Source organism: Vespa mandarinia, chromosome 7, assembly GCF_050613455.1.
Source record: "Vespa mandarinia isolate Hongniang chromosome 7, ASM5061345v1, whole genome shotgun sequence".
Lineage (NCBI taxonomy): Eukaryota > Metazoa > Arthropoda > Insecta > Hymenoptera > Vespidae > Vespa > Vespa mandarinia.
Genome location: NC_140816.1, coordinates 5,785,001 through 5,797,500, shown reverse-complemented (window position 1 = coordinate 5,797,500; position 12,500 = coordinate 5,785,001). Strand labels below are relative to the sequence as shown.

The 12,500-nt window shown below is 33.4% G+C and overlaps 2 protein-coding genes across 6 annotated transcripts in view; one reads left to right on the top strand and one right to left on the bottom strand.

Moving 5' to 3' along the window:
• The window catches only part of jeb (low-density lipoprotein receptor domain-containing jelly belly protein), a 126,282-nt gene that overhangs the window by 26,336 nt on the left and 87,446 nt on the right, over positions 1–12,500 (top strand). For 2 of the 4 annotated variants that reach the window (XM_085658432.1, XM_085658431.1), the window contains exon 2: positions 12,312–12,500. This exon is cut by the window's right edge and continues 21 nt beyond it. The exons of the other annotated variants lie outside the window; for them this stretch is intronic. The gene's annotated coding sequence lies outside the window, so the exon portion shown is untranslated. The remainder of the gene's footprint in view (positions 1–12,311) is intronic. 4 annotated transcript variants of the gene reach the window in all.
• The window catches only part of AChE-2 (acetylcholinesterase 2), a 205,901-nt gene that overhangs the window by 149,249 nt on the left and 44,152 nt on the right, over positions 1–12,500 (bottom strand). The window lies entirely within an intron of this gene.

Below are 12,500 nucleotides of genomic sequence, written 5' to 3'. Positions count from 1 at the left end.
TAAATTTAGTACGGTACACTCGACGAAATATCGTATTCGTCTTAAAAATTCACTGGGATGCTTGCTCTCTTAATCTCGCGAAAAAATTATCCAAAGGGTACTTGAAATATTTTTCGTTTTTCTTTTTTTTTTCTTTTCTTTCTTTTTACGAATGACCAAGAAGAAGAAGAAGAAAAACAAGAAGATAATGAAGAAGAAGACGTGATAGAAAAGGACAGAAGTGTAGGGAGAGAGAGAGAGAGAGAGAGAGAGAGAGAGAGAGAGAGAGAGAATGAGTGAATAAGTGAGAAAGAAACAAGCTCGTGAATTAAAAAGAACGGCCTACATATTCCTGTCAGTTGAAAAATAAAAACACTTTGCGGTACTCGACCGCATTTGCCGCACCGGTAAAAGCAGCAAAAGTAAATGTAAAAGGCAAAATGGTAGGTAGGTAGGTAGGTAGGTAGGTAGGTAGGTAGGTAGGTAAGTAAGTAGGTGGTAGATAGGGTAGGGTAGGTAGATATTACCGGCAAGCAACAGTGTCTGTCTGACTAACATAGCCGTTCTTCTATTTCCTAAGTCATAGCCCTTTGTACTCTTTTCGCGTTACACAATTTCAAGAATATTCTCTCCTTGCATTATTCTTCCTCTTTTGTCTATTTCCTTTCTTTTTCTTTTTCTTTTTCTTTCCCCGCCCCTCCCCCTCCCTCCCTCCCACCCTCAATATAAACACGTGCCCGAATAAAAATCCTTCGGAGGGACCTTGTATCTCTTTTTTTTTCCCTCCCCTCCCACCGAACCTTTTTTCTTTTTTGCATCTTCTTTTTTCATACAACAATGGCCTTGGATAACAAACTCGAGAAAGTGAACGTTCATCGTATACGTTCGTATAAATAATATATGTACGCAAAATGCGTTAATTTTTTTCGTGGTAAATAAAAAGGGTACGAGTGAATTGTTCGTTTGTCGTTTTAGTTTTTTTTTTTTTTTTTTTTTTTTTTTCATTGAAGAAGAAAAGAAGAAACGAAAAAAGATAAAGGCAAAGATAAAAAATAAAGTTGTACCTCCTGTGATCCTTTCTCTCTTTCTTCTCTCTTTTTTTTCTTTCTTTTCTTTTTTTGTTCTCCATTTTTTTTCTTTTTTTTTTTTTCTTTTTTTTTTTTTTTTTTTTTTTAAGATATCTATTTGCTAATTTGTTCAAAATGAATTTCGACAGATCGCGTTAATTTGAAGGAAGAAAAAAAGATAAATTTCATTGAAATCGTACAATTGAGTCGTGAGCGATTAAACGCGAACGCGAGAGAAGAAAAAAATATTACGAAACTTTGCCTTTCTAATATAACGATTTATATATAGGTCTAATAAATAAATTCGAGTTTTGATATGCGGACAGTAGTAAGATCATACGTGGGAATAATAAATCATTGATAAATCTCCAACGCCAAAGTCCTTGAGTTCGACTAAAGTAATAAATGGTATCCTTAATAATAAATGCGCACGCCGTTATCGTTCGTTCTAATTTAAAGGGTCACTCCTAAATTTTGCATTGTAGTATTAAAAAGTTGGAATTCGAGAATCGTCAAGTATTTGCATTCAGAAAGCTCTCACGAATCGCAGATATTTCTTGAGTTATGAGAATTTTCTTTCACTCTCTTTCTCTCTCTCTCTCTCTCTCTCTCTCTCTCTCTTTTTTTCCATGACGAATGGAATTTGGTATAACGCCGTTTCGTTGAACACGGATTATATAGTTCGCGAGGATATCTTAAAGGTCGACTAGAAAGATATATATATGTGTGTGTGTGTGTGTGTGTATATGTATATATATATATATATATATATATATATATATATATATATATATATATATAGTCTGACGATCGAGCGTAGTGAAGATCGTTTTATCGTGAAACTCACACGACGACGATACTATCTTCTATCTCCCTCTATCCTTTATTTTTTTTTTCTATCTTGCCTCTCTCACTTTATTCACCTTTAATGGCCTCTTACGTGGATTACCTACTTTCTTACTTTTTTCGCGTGTGCTCGAGTGATTCCAAACGAGGTATCTAGCTCGAATTTTATTTCTTTCGTGAAAATTGCTAAATGGGATATAAACTGTATAAATGAGACCTTGAAAATAATCCGATAACGTTTTGTGCAATTTTTCTCTTTTTCTCCTTCTTTTTTTTTTTCTCTTTTCTTTTCTTTTCTGTTTTTTTTTTTTTCTTTTTGTTTTCTTTCTCTTTTTTTTCGTTCGTTCGTTCGTTCGTTCGTTTCCCATTTATTTATTTACTTGTTTGTTTATTTTTCATTTTCTTTTTTTTCTTCTCCTTTTTTTTTCTTCTTCTTTTTTTTCTTTTTTTTTCTTTTTTTGGTTTTCATTGACGAAACAACACGCATACGATATTAAGTGACTTCGATTTGAAAGATAAACCAAGCGAGCTAATCCTATATATATATATATATATATGTATATATACGTATACATGTATTAAAAATAAAATTTATATTTCGTATTTACCGTGATAAAAAGTGTGACATTGTTTCGTGACGATGACATTGAGAGAGAATATCTAATAATAAATAAATCTGATAATTTTTTTTTTTTCTTTTTCTTTTTGCTTCGCACTCGTTACGAGTGGAGGAAGCAAAAAAAAAAGAAAAAAATAGAAAAAGGAGTGCAATAACCGGAGTAACGAGAGAATAGAGAGAGGGAAGTGGAAGGGAAAAAAATAGAAAAAAAGAAAAAAGAAGAAAAAAAGAGAGAGACAAGCAAACGTATGAAAAAAGAATATATATATATATATATATATATATATATATATATATATATATATTCATAGTTCAATAACCTCTTAAAATTTGTACGATATTATACGATGCAAATAACATGTATAGCTGTTACAAATACAAAAGCATGAATTAACGATCATTGAATGGTATCTGTGGTAGTTTTCGACGATGATGTCCACCGCTAATGTTATAAATTTTCCACTTATACGACTGAACCTGGATAAACGCTAGGTTTTATTTTGAAATTACGTATATGTACGTACATACATACTTACATATACGCACTTACATATACGCACGTACATACGTGTATTATTATTTAGATACACAGGTAATTGTTCGTGTTAGCTATCCGCGATACCGCGATGAAATCGAGCGCTTTTTTGGATAGCATATAGCATTGCCCAGTGAAAATATAATATTGTAAATGTGTTGTTCTACGTACGTGTTAATATATGTGTTAATTTTGTGTGTTAAAGAGAAAGAGAGAGAGAGAGAGAGAGAGAAAGAGAGAAGAAGAAAATTATATTCAACCTGTGGACATTAAAAATAAAAAAAGAAACTTTTGCTGTGGTAACAACGACACTACTAGTCTATCTTTCTCGTTTTCTCTCTCTCTCTCTCTCTCTCTCTCTCTCTCTCTCTATCTCTCTCTGTCTCTCTTTTATTTCTTTGCGCATAATATTAAATTTTTACGATATTAAATTAAAAAGAAAATGTGTTAACGTGTACCTTAATGAGAACGAAACGCCGGTAAAATGTCGTCCTGTTTATTAGTAAAGAACGTCGAGTTTCAAAAAGCTCGACGTATAGATAATTTCCTTTGTCGCGGAAAAAAATATTAAAGGGGGTACAAAAAAAAGAAAAGGAGGAAAGAGAGAAGGAAGGTGGAAAAAAAAAAGAAAATTGAAAGTAGAATGAGCGGGGGAAAAAAGAAAGAAAGAAACAACGGTGGGGCTGGGGAAAGGATTCACCATCTTTTTTTCTTCTTCTTCTTCTTCTTCTTCTTCTCTTCTTTCCTTCCTTTTTTTCCTTCTTTCTCTCTTCCTCCTCCTCTTCCTACTCTTTTGACTTCAACAAGGAGAATTATTTAATAACTTATGACTGAAAGTTTGTTGGAGTTAAGGTAAACGTACATTCGTTGAGGTCGAACGTCTATTCCACCATTACTTCCTCTATCACCTCCTTCTTCTTTTCCTCCTCCTACCTATTTCCCCTTTTCCTCCTACCACCTCCTCATTCTCCTCCTTCTCTTTCTATCGTCAAATAAAGCAACTTACCCTTCGAATGAGAAAAGCCGACAAAGCGACCCTCGTGAGGATAGGGTGAGGTGGGTAGTAAGGTGAGGTGGGTTGAGTTGAGTTGAGTTGAGTCGGGTTGAGTTGAGTTGCGTTGGGTTGGGTTGGGTTGAGTTGGGTTGGGTTGAGTTGAGGTGGGCCGGTGTACTTTCTACTCCAAAGAATTACTTTTCTCCTTCGAGAGAAACGAAGACTTTGCGTTTCGCTTCATAAGTACGTACTCGTAAGGGTAAAGAAAAGAAGAGGAAAAAGAAGAAAGGACAGAAAAGTTCGAACGTAACTACGCGTTCGCTTAATTAAGCTTGGAACGAGTAAAAGAAGAAGAGAGAGAGAGAGAGAAGAGGTCAAATGGAAGAAAGAGAGAAAGACGAGAGAATAAGAAGAAAGAGACAATCGTTGTGTGGGACGTGAGAATGAAAATAAAGTGTAGAAAACATTCGTGAAAGAAAACAACAAGCTTCTCTCTCTCTCTCTCTCTCTCTTTTTTTTATAGTCGCCATTTCGACGTAGGTATATGTATATAGCGTCAGCTTTAAAATCACCCCCCGGGAAAGACAAGCCGTCGTGTCTTCTTTTACGCGTTAACCAACACCTTTTGTGAGAAATGTGACCTCAAGGTTGTTTACCGTTGAAGTTGATCAAATTGAAATTAAAAAAAAGAAAAAAGAAAGAAGAAAAAAAAAAAGAGAAAAAAGTCGCCATTTTTCTTTATCAAAGAAATGATCGATTCAATTTCATAATCGTATTTTCTCATGTGACGTTTGAGAATTTTTATTTTTATTGAGGATACAAAATGAAATAATTTCTTAAGCACGCTTATTTATGCTATTCGTATTACGATCTTATATTTGATTAAATACGTAAATGCGTTATCAAAATGGTCTCGTTACGTAATAGATGAAAATTAAATTTTCCTCCCTCATGGAAAAATATAATATTGTACGAGGTTTGTTTTGTATGGGTATTATGATATATGTATATGATACAGAAACACACACATACAGTATGTATGCATATATATATATATATATATATATATGTGTGTGTGTATACAACAACGATGAAACGTTTATTATGGGTAGTCTTAAGAAAGAAAAGAAATGGAAATAGAAGGATAAAAGAAAAATAAGTAAGTAGGTATTTTTCGAACTCTCAAAAGAGAACCAAACGAAGAAAGAAAATTTCACGTTGAGATCTTGGGACTCGTGATAAGAAGAAGAATGGAGTAGAGTACGAGCAAGCAGAAGGGCTTGCAAGTACTTCTGCCATTTTCTTCACAACTTGAGCATAACAGAACGGCTAGGCAGGTCCATGGTGTTAAAGTCTAAAATCCTATTCTCGTCTGCAGCTTGTTCTAACAAACTTTTGACCTTTTCTTCTATACCTACCAACCTACTCTTCCTCGTATCTTCTACTTATTCTTTTTCTTCTACTTTTACTCATTCTTCTTCTTCTTATTATTCTTATTCTTATTCTTATTCTTCATCGTCGTCTTTTTTTTACTTCATTTTTTTCTTCTTCCTCTTCTTCTTCTTCTTCTTATTCTTCATCTTACTATTTTTATTCTTATTCTTACTCTTATTCTTCGTCGTCGTTGTCTTTTTTTACTTTATTTTTTTCTTATTCTTATTCTTATTCTTATTCTTATTCTTATTCTTCGTCTTCGTCGTCGTCGTCGTTGTCTTTTTTTTTACTTCATTTTTTTTCTTCTTCCTCTTCTTCATATTCTTCTTCTTATTCTTATTCTTCATCTTATTATTCTTATTCTTATTCTTATTCTTATTCTTCGTCGTCGTCGTCGTTGTCTTTTTTTTTTACTTCATTTTTTTTTCTTCTTCCTCTTCTTATTATTCTTCTTCTTCATTTTATTATTCTTATTCTTCGTCATCTTCGTCGTCGTTGTATATTTTTTTTACTTCATTTTTTTTCTTCTTCTTTTTTTTGTTTTCTTCTTGTCAACTTCCTTTTTTTTTTTCTTCAACGAAGAAAAACGCGTTTCGTACCGACGCGCTATCTATATCCATCAAGTTTACCTCGACATCGATTTCTGGCTACCGCCAAAGGCTCTCGACTCCATGATTTTCCTTCTTCTCCTTCCTCATCTTTCTCTCTCTCTCTCTCTCTCTCTCTCTCTCTCTCTCTTACGCCATTGGCAAATTTATCGTCTCCCATAAAACTTTCGCGATGGGAATACCAAAAACTAACTTCCATACCCCTCTGGATCCTCTCATTTCCAAAAGGCTTCCATATTTTTTCGATCCGTCGTTTCATCCGTGCAAATGGAAAATCCACTTTCGTTATACTCAGAAATATTTTACGACAGATATTTTTTTATTAAATCGATAATACCGGCCCCGTTTCTCGAGTTTATTTTTGAGTTATAGATCACGCGAGTGAAAAGGAAAAAAGAAAAAAAAACGAAATAAAAATTACTTTATTGTCATAAAATAATTCGATTATTTGTTCCAAAAGCAAAAATAATATTGCTTTTCAATTCTACAATTTAATAATCTCGATTGAAATCATTACCTGTGTCAATAAATCGTAAATATGTCGTAAAAAGTAAAATCGAGAATGTGTATGAAATATTTTGATTTGTCACAACGTTTAAATCTCCTCCCGTAGATATTTGATAATAGTGTATTGAATGAAATTTTAATCAAACACAACTCGTCTCACTTTAATAAAATAAAAAAAAAAAAAGAAAAGAAAAAAAAAAAAAGAAAAAAAGAATAGAGGAGAAAAAAGCGGGAGGGCGGATGACAATGGTGGGAGGGGAGGGGTGGAAGAAGGGAAAGGCACATATATATTTCTATCTATATTCTAATCAATTCTAAGACAATTAATACAATGAAAGATCACAATTATTATCATTTGCCGATCCTTATTAATCATTTCCATAAATGTTAGAATGAACGATATCGAAGAGATAATCTCTTAGAGTTATCAGTTGAAAGACAAGTAGTTAGAATCATGAATTTAGTCGGCCATCTAGAGAAATTCCCTTCGACTACTAACTTTGGACGATTATATAGAACGAAATTCTAATTTATTACTGCCATTAGTGACACATTAATATAGATCGTCATCGATATTTCACGTAGATTTAATCGGTATAAATTATTGTTTAGTAAAAAGGAAAGAAAAAAAAAACAAAAAAAAAAAAAAAGAAAAGAAGAAATAAAAAGGAAAGAAAAATTCGATCTCGTCGATTTTTATCTAAAACAAATGATTCAAAAGTATTTCTCGTTTTCCCATCGTGATATTCGGTGATGTCGAACAAAACTCGGTATCGATCGTTAACGAATTAAATCGACGAACACTAAATTTGTTTGACTTCTTTTTTTTCTTTTTTTTTTTTGCTGTTTTTTTTTTTTGCTGTTTTTTTACGATATATTTTTTTCTCTCAGAATAACTCTCGTTTTCCTATATATGGAAAAGCAATGCTCTCGATATAATAATAACAATTTGTTTTCTTAATTAAATGAATACATCTGTGTGGATTTAAATTTGAAATATATTATATATATATATATATATACATATATGTATGTATGTATGTATGTTCCTTTGGAGTTACGATTAATCGTAGTAAATTTTCAAAGGATTGCTTCCACGAGTTCCTTATTCATATCCTTCTCTTCTTCCTTCTTCCCCTTTTATTCGTAATCCGTCGATTTTCACGTTTCCCTCGCGATTACGAGAAATAGAGTTGTGCCCAGAGCCAAGGATTTCGCTATTAGCCTTCCGATTGTTCGTTGAGCGTGCTCGACAAGTTTTGTTGCTCGTTAGCATAATATCTTAATACGAAGACGCTCGTCTTCACTCTACGAGGAGATAGAACGTCAGACGCGATCTAATTTAAAGTTTCAACTTGAAAGACAGATATACATATATATTATATATATATATATATAAAAAGGAAGAGAGAGAGAGAGAGAGAAAGAAGGAAAATCTGCAACACTCTTCTTATATTGGGCAAGAAAATTTATGAGATATAATATATATATATATATATATATATATATATATATATATACGTTTCGTTTCTTGAAGGTATTCCTTTAGCACACAAACGTATATCAAATTTTTTTCATTAAATATTTTCAGTTTTGACGAATAGAAGAGATACACCACCTAGACAGAAAGGAATCCATTTTGAAACGGATTCAACGTGATTTCCAACGTAATCGTCTGTGATTTCCACTTTCACGATCGTCCTAAGAAACGTTCGGACAGCCAGCAGGTCTACTACTACTACTATTACTACTGTTACTACTACTACTACTACTACTACTACTACTACTACTACTACTACTACTACTACTACTAATATTACACCTCCTCCGATTCTACCGTGCGCATCGAACCGCTCTTTACAACAATCAATTTCTATTTGCTGCCTTCACCTCGACCGTTTACACTTCGCTTTCTCCCGTGAGAAACGATTTCACGAAATGATTCGATCCGACGGTGATGGATTTCGAAAAAAAGCTGACCTATAATTTAAGTAAATCGTTCAGATTTCAATGCGATTATTATCTTCGTTGACTTTCGATTAATCGAAATTAAAATTTTAAAAATTAGTTATATAAGTGGCATAAAGAGAAAGAGGGTAGAAAGAGAGAGAGAGAGAGAGAGAGAGAGAGATGTTTTTTCGAATCTGAAAAAATTTTTTTTTCTTTTTTTTTTTTTTAATGTTCTCGTATTCCTTTTTTTCTTTTCTTTCTCTTTTTCACGTATTTTTCTACGATTATTACTTTTACTATTAACTCACTTTATGATTTCTAATGCAAATGCAAAGAAAATAGACAAATACATTTATACGTACATATATATATATATATATATATATATATATATATGTGTGTGTGTATATATCTATATTCTACATATTACAAGGAAAATATATCCTGTCATTTCTACCATAGATATGTATATATATATATATATATAAACAAACTTCTATTTTCAACATATTCTATACATCTATACGTTTCTTTTTATAATTCCCGAAGGGCTAAAAGCATTGAAGTAAGAGGTGTAAGTATAAAAGCAAACGAAATATTTTATATGGAGTAGATCCTTTCTTTTCGTTTTTTCTTTTTTCTCTCTCTCTCTCTCTCTCTTCTTATTCTTCTTCTTCTTTCCACTTTTCCTCTTTCTTTTTTCTCTTTTTTTATCCTTTTCTTCGTACGATCATTTTCACGGAAAACAAAGAGAAAGAAAAAGAGGGAAAAAACCATCTCTCAGTTAGAACGAAGATGTCAAAGATACACTTTATATTATATCCATTTCTTTTTCTTTCTTGCGTTGTTTAGAACTTTTTAATCGAATACAAAAAAAGAAAAAAGATAAAAAAGAAAAAAAAAGAAAAGAAAAAAAATTCTACCAGACACATACGCCGATACTAATAATTAATCTCTATGAATTCTTTCGTTCTTCTAGATAATCGATTTCTAGGGTGAAGGGGACGGGGTTGGAGGAGGGAGGGGGGGGGGAAGGCAACGAAAAAAAAAACGAAAAACAAAAAAAAAAAGGAAAAATAAGAAAAACAAACAAAAAGGAATAATAATAAAAGTAGTCTCTCTGGAGATAACGTAACGAGAGCGAACGAATACGACAAAAGCGTTATTTGCCGATGAAAACTCAGTACCGCGAGCGCTTAACGACGCTCGTTGAATTTCATCATATTTTTTCTCTCTCTTTCTCTCTCTCTCTCTCTCTCTCTCACTCTCCCTCTCTCTCTCTCATATACTCTCAACGCGATGAAAAATGGAGGAGGAAAAAATATCGGAGAGAGACAGACAGACAGATAGACAGAGAGAGAGAGAGAGAGAGAGAGAGAGAGAGAGAGAAAATAGATAGAATTTTGATAGAACGAAGCGACGCATTTCTACGCGTTATTACGCATCCCACCCTTTTATCACGACGTGCGAAAGGTCAATACTGTCCAGTATGCGAGCGAAATGTGAACACGAGGACGAGGTTGCATTCGCCAGGATACTGGATGAAAACCACGCCGATTTATATCGTTCCGATTGTACGTGTGTCATGCGTGTGAGTACGCACGTGTGTACGTCTACTACGGTGAACGTACCTAACTCCCGTTTCGTGCAAACCCCCGCCCCCTCTCACCATCTACTCTCCTCTCCTCTCGCCCATCGAACCTCCACCCATGCCTTCTGACCGTCTCCTCCCATCCCCCAATGTCCCCTTTCCTATGTTTAGCACCCCGAAATAAATGCATATACGTATATATGCGTATATTAATGACTTCATTTACTTGACCCGCAAAAATTTGCATGCAAATACCTTAACCTCTCTCTCTCTCTCTCTCTCTCTCTCTCTCTCTCTCTCTCTCTCTCTCTCTCTCTCTCTCTCTCTTTCTCACTCTATTTCTCACTCTCTCTCTCTCTCTCTCTCTCACTCACTCTCTTCCTATCTCTTTTTCTATAGACACATATGCACACACACGTACACTAGCGATCTAACCCGACCGTCACTAGATTGCAACGTTCTTCTTCTATTTTTATCGGAGTCACGTATTATCGATAAAATCTAAGGTTTCTTTAGGGAGAAAAAAAAAAAAAAAAAAGAAGAGAAAGAAGAAATTTTCTCTCCATCTCTCTCTATCTCTCTTTTTCTTTCTCTTTCTCTTTCTTCTTTCTTCTTTCTTCTTTTTACATCTATTCGTCCTTCCTCGTCCAGTTTTTGAAGACCTTAAGGAAACGTGGCTACGTGTTTGTGAACCGTAAAGATATAAAAAATTTTATGTTGCTCCTCTCTCTCTCTCTCTCTCTCTCTCTCTCTCTCTCTCTTTCAGTTTCTCTTTCTCTTTCTCTCTTTGAGTCTCTCTCTCAGCCTCTCACTTTCTTCTTTTATCAATTCCATCATATCTTTAAGCGTCGAGTTCTGCCGACGGCTACGTTCATACTCTCGTAAGCAGGAACTTTTATCAGAATGACCACCAGCCGCCTCGAGGTATCTAAAGTTTCCTCTTTGTAGAATATAGATACCTTTTATCACCTCCCCCGCCCCAGCCACCACCCCTCGGCTTAATAAACGGCAGTTACTTACCTCTATATTACTATCTACTGTTGGTTACTTTAAGTAACCAGTCGTGCTCGATATTTTCTTCGTTTCTTAGAATATACCTTTTATTATTTTTCTTTTTATTTTCTTTTTTTTTCTTTTCTTTAGTTTTCTTCTCTTAGTTTTCCTCTTTAGTTTCTTCTAAATTGAATTATCTTTTTTATTTTGCAATATAAAATGTCGAAATTTTATATCGCATTTATTTGTATAAAAAAAAAAGCATATATCTATAAACACATATGCATACACACACACACACACACACACACACACACACACATACACACATACAGACGCAAAATGAAAAGAAGGAAACGAAAAGGAGAAAGGAAAGAAAAATTTTCGTCGAGATCAAAAAATTCGACGAGGTTCAAAAATTAAATCCAATTTTATGACATTTCATTTGTAAATCAAACGATTTTTGTTAATCGTTATTTTTCTTTTTTTTCTTTTTTTTTTTTTTTCTTTTTACGATTATTTTACTTTTGTTTCAATCTTTGTTCTTACGAAGTAACGATGTATCGTTAATCTTTACATTTAAAATCTATTTTAATGATTGATAATAATGAGGGGAAAAAAAATTTTTTAAAAAAAGAAAGAAAGAAAGAAAGAAGAAAAAGAAAAGGAGAAAAAGTTCTTCGTTCGAGAGAAAGAAAAAGAAAATTAATACATCGCGAAGTACGATGGGATGACGTTGTGGTGGTGGAGGAGGAAAAGGAGGAGGAAACGGAGGAGGAAAAAGAAACAATCCAATTGTTAGAAGATAAAGATTAAATTTATTTCCAATGTCGATTGTTTTATCGACGATCATATCGTATCGATCGTTGAGAATATTTAATGAATTTCAAATACATTAGCTAACTTCTTTTTTTCCTAACTTTTCTCTTAATCTTTTTATTTGTTTTTTATTTTCACTCTTTCTTTTTTTTTCTTTTTCATCGTCATTATCATCATCATCATCGCTTATCGACACGAAAAGTTTCTATTGACATTACGAACACTTGTTACGATCGTTGTTGTTAGGATCGTTCAATAATTTTATGGTTATAAATAATTTTATCAATATGCACTTTCGATTTTATCGACATTATCCATTGTCTTTAATTATTATTGAAAATAATGGATGACAATTGGTGATTGTTTTAGATTCAAATGAATGACGAGCGGCGTCGGCGAACACGCGTCCATTGAAATATCAAGTTCGATCAAATCGAATGGGAAAAGTGTGTTTAACACGGGGGAAAAAAATCTTGCTTGTAAAACAACGACGCCGAAAACGATAACAATGACAACAACGGCAACTGCAACGACAGCGACAGCGACAGCGACAGCGAC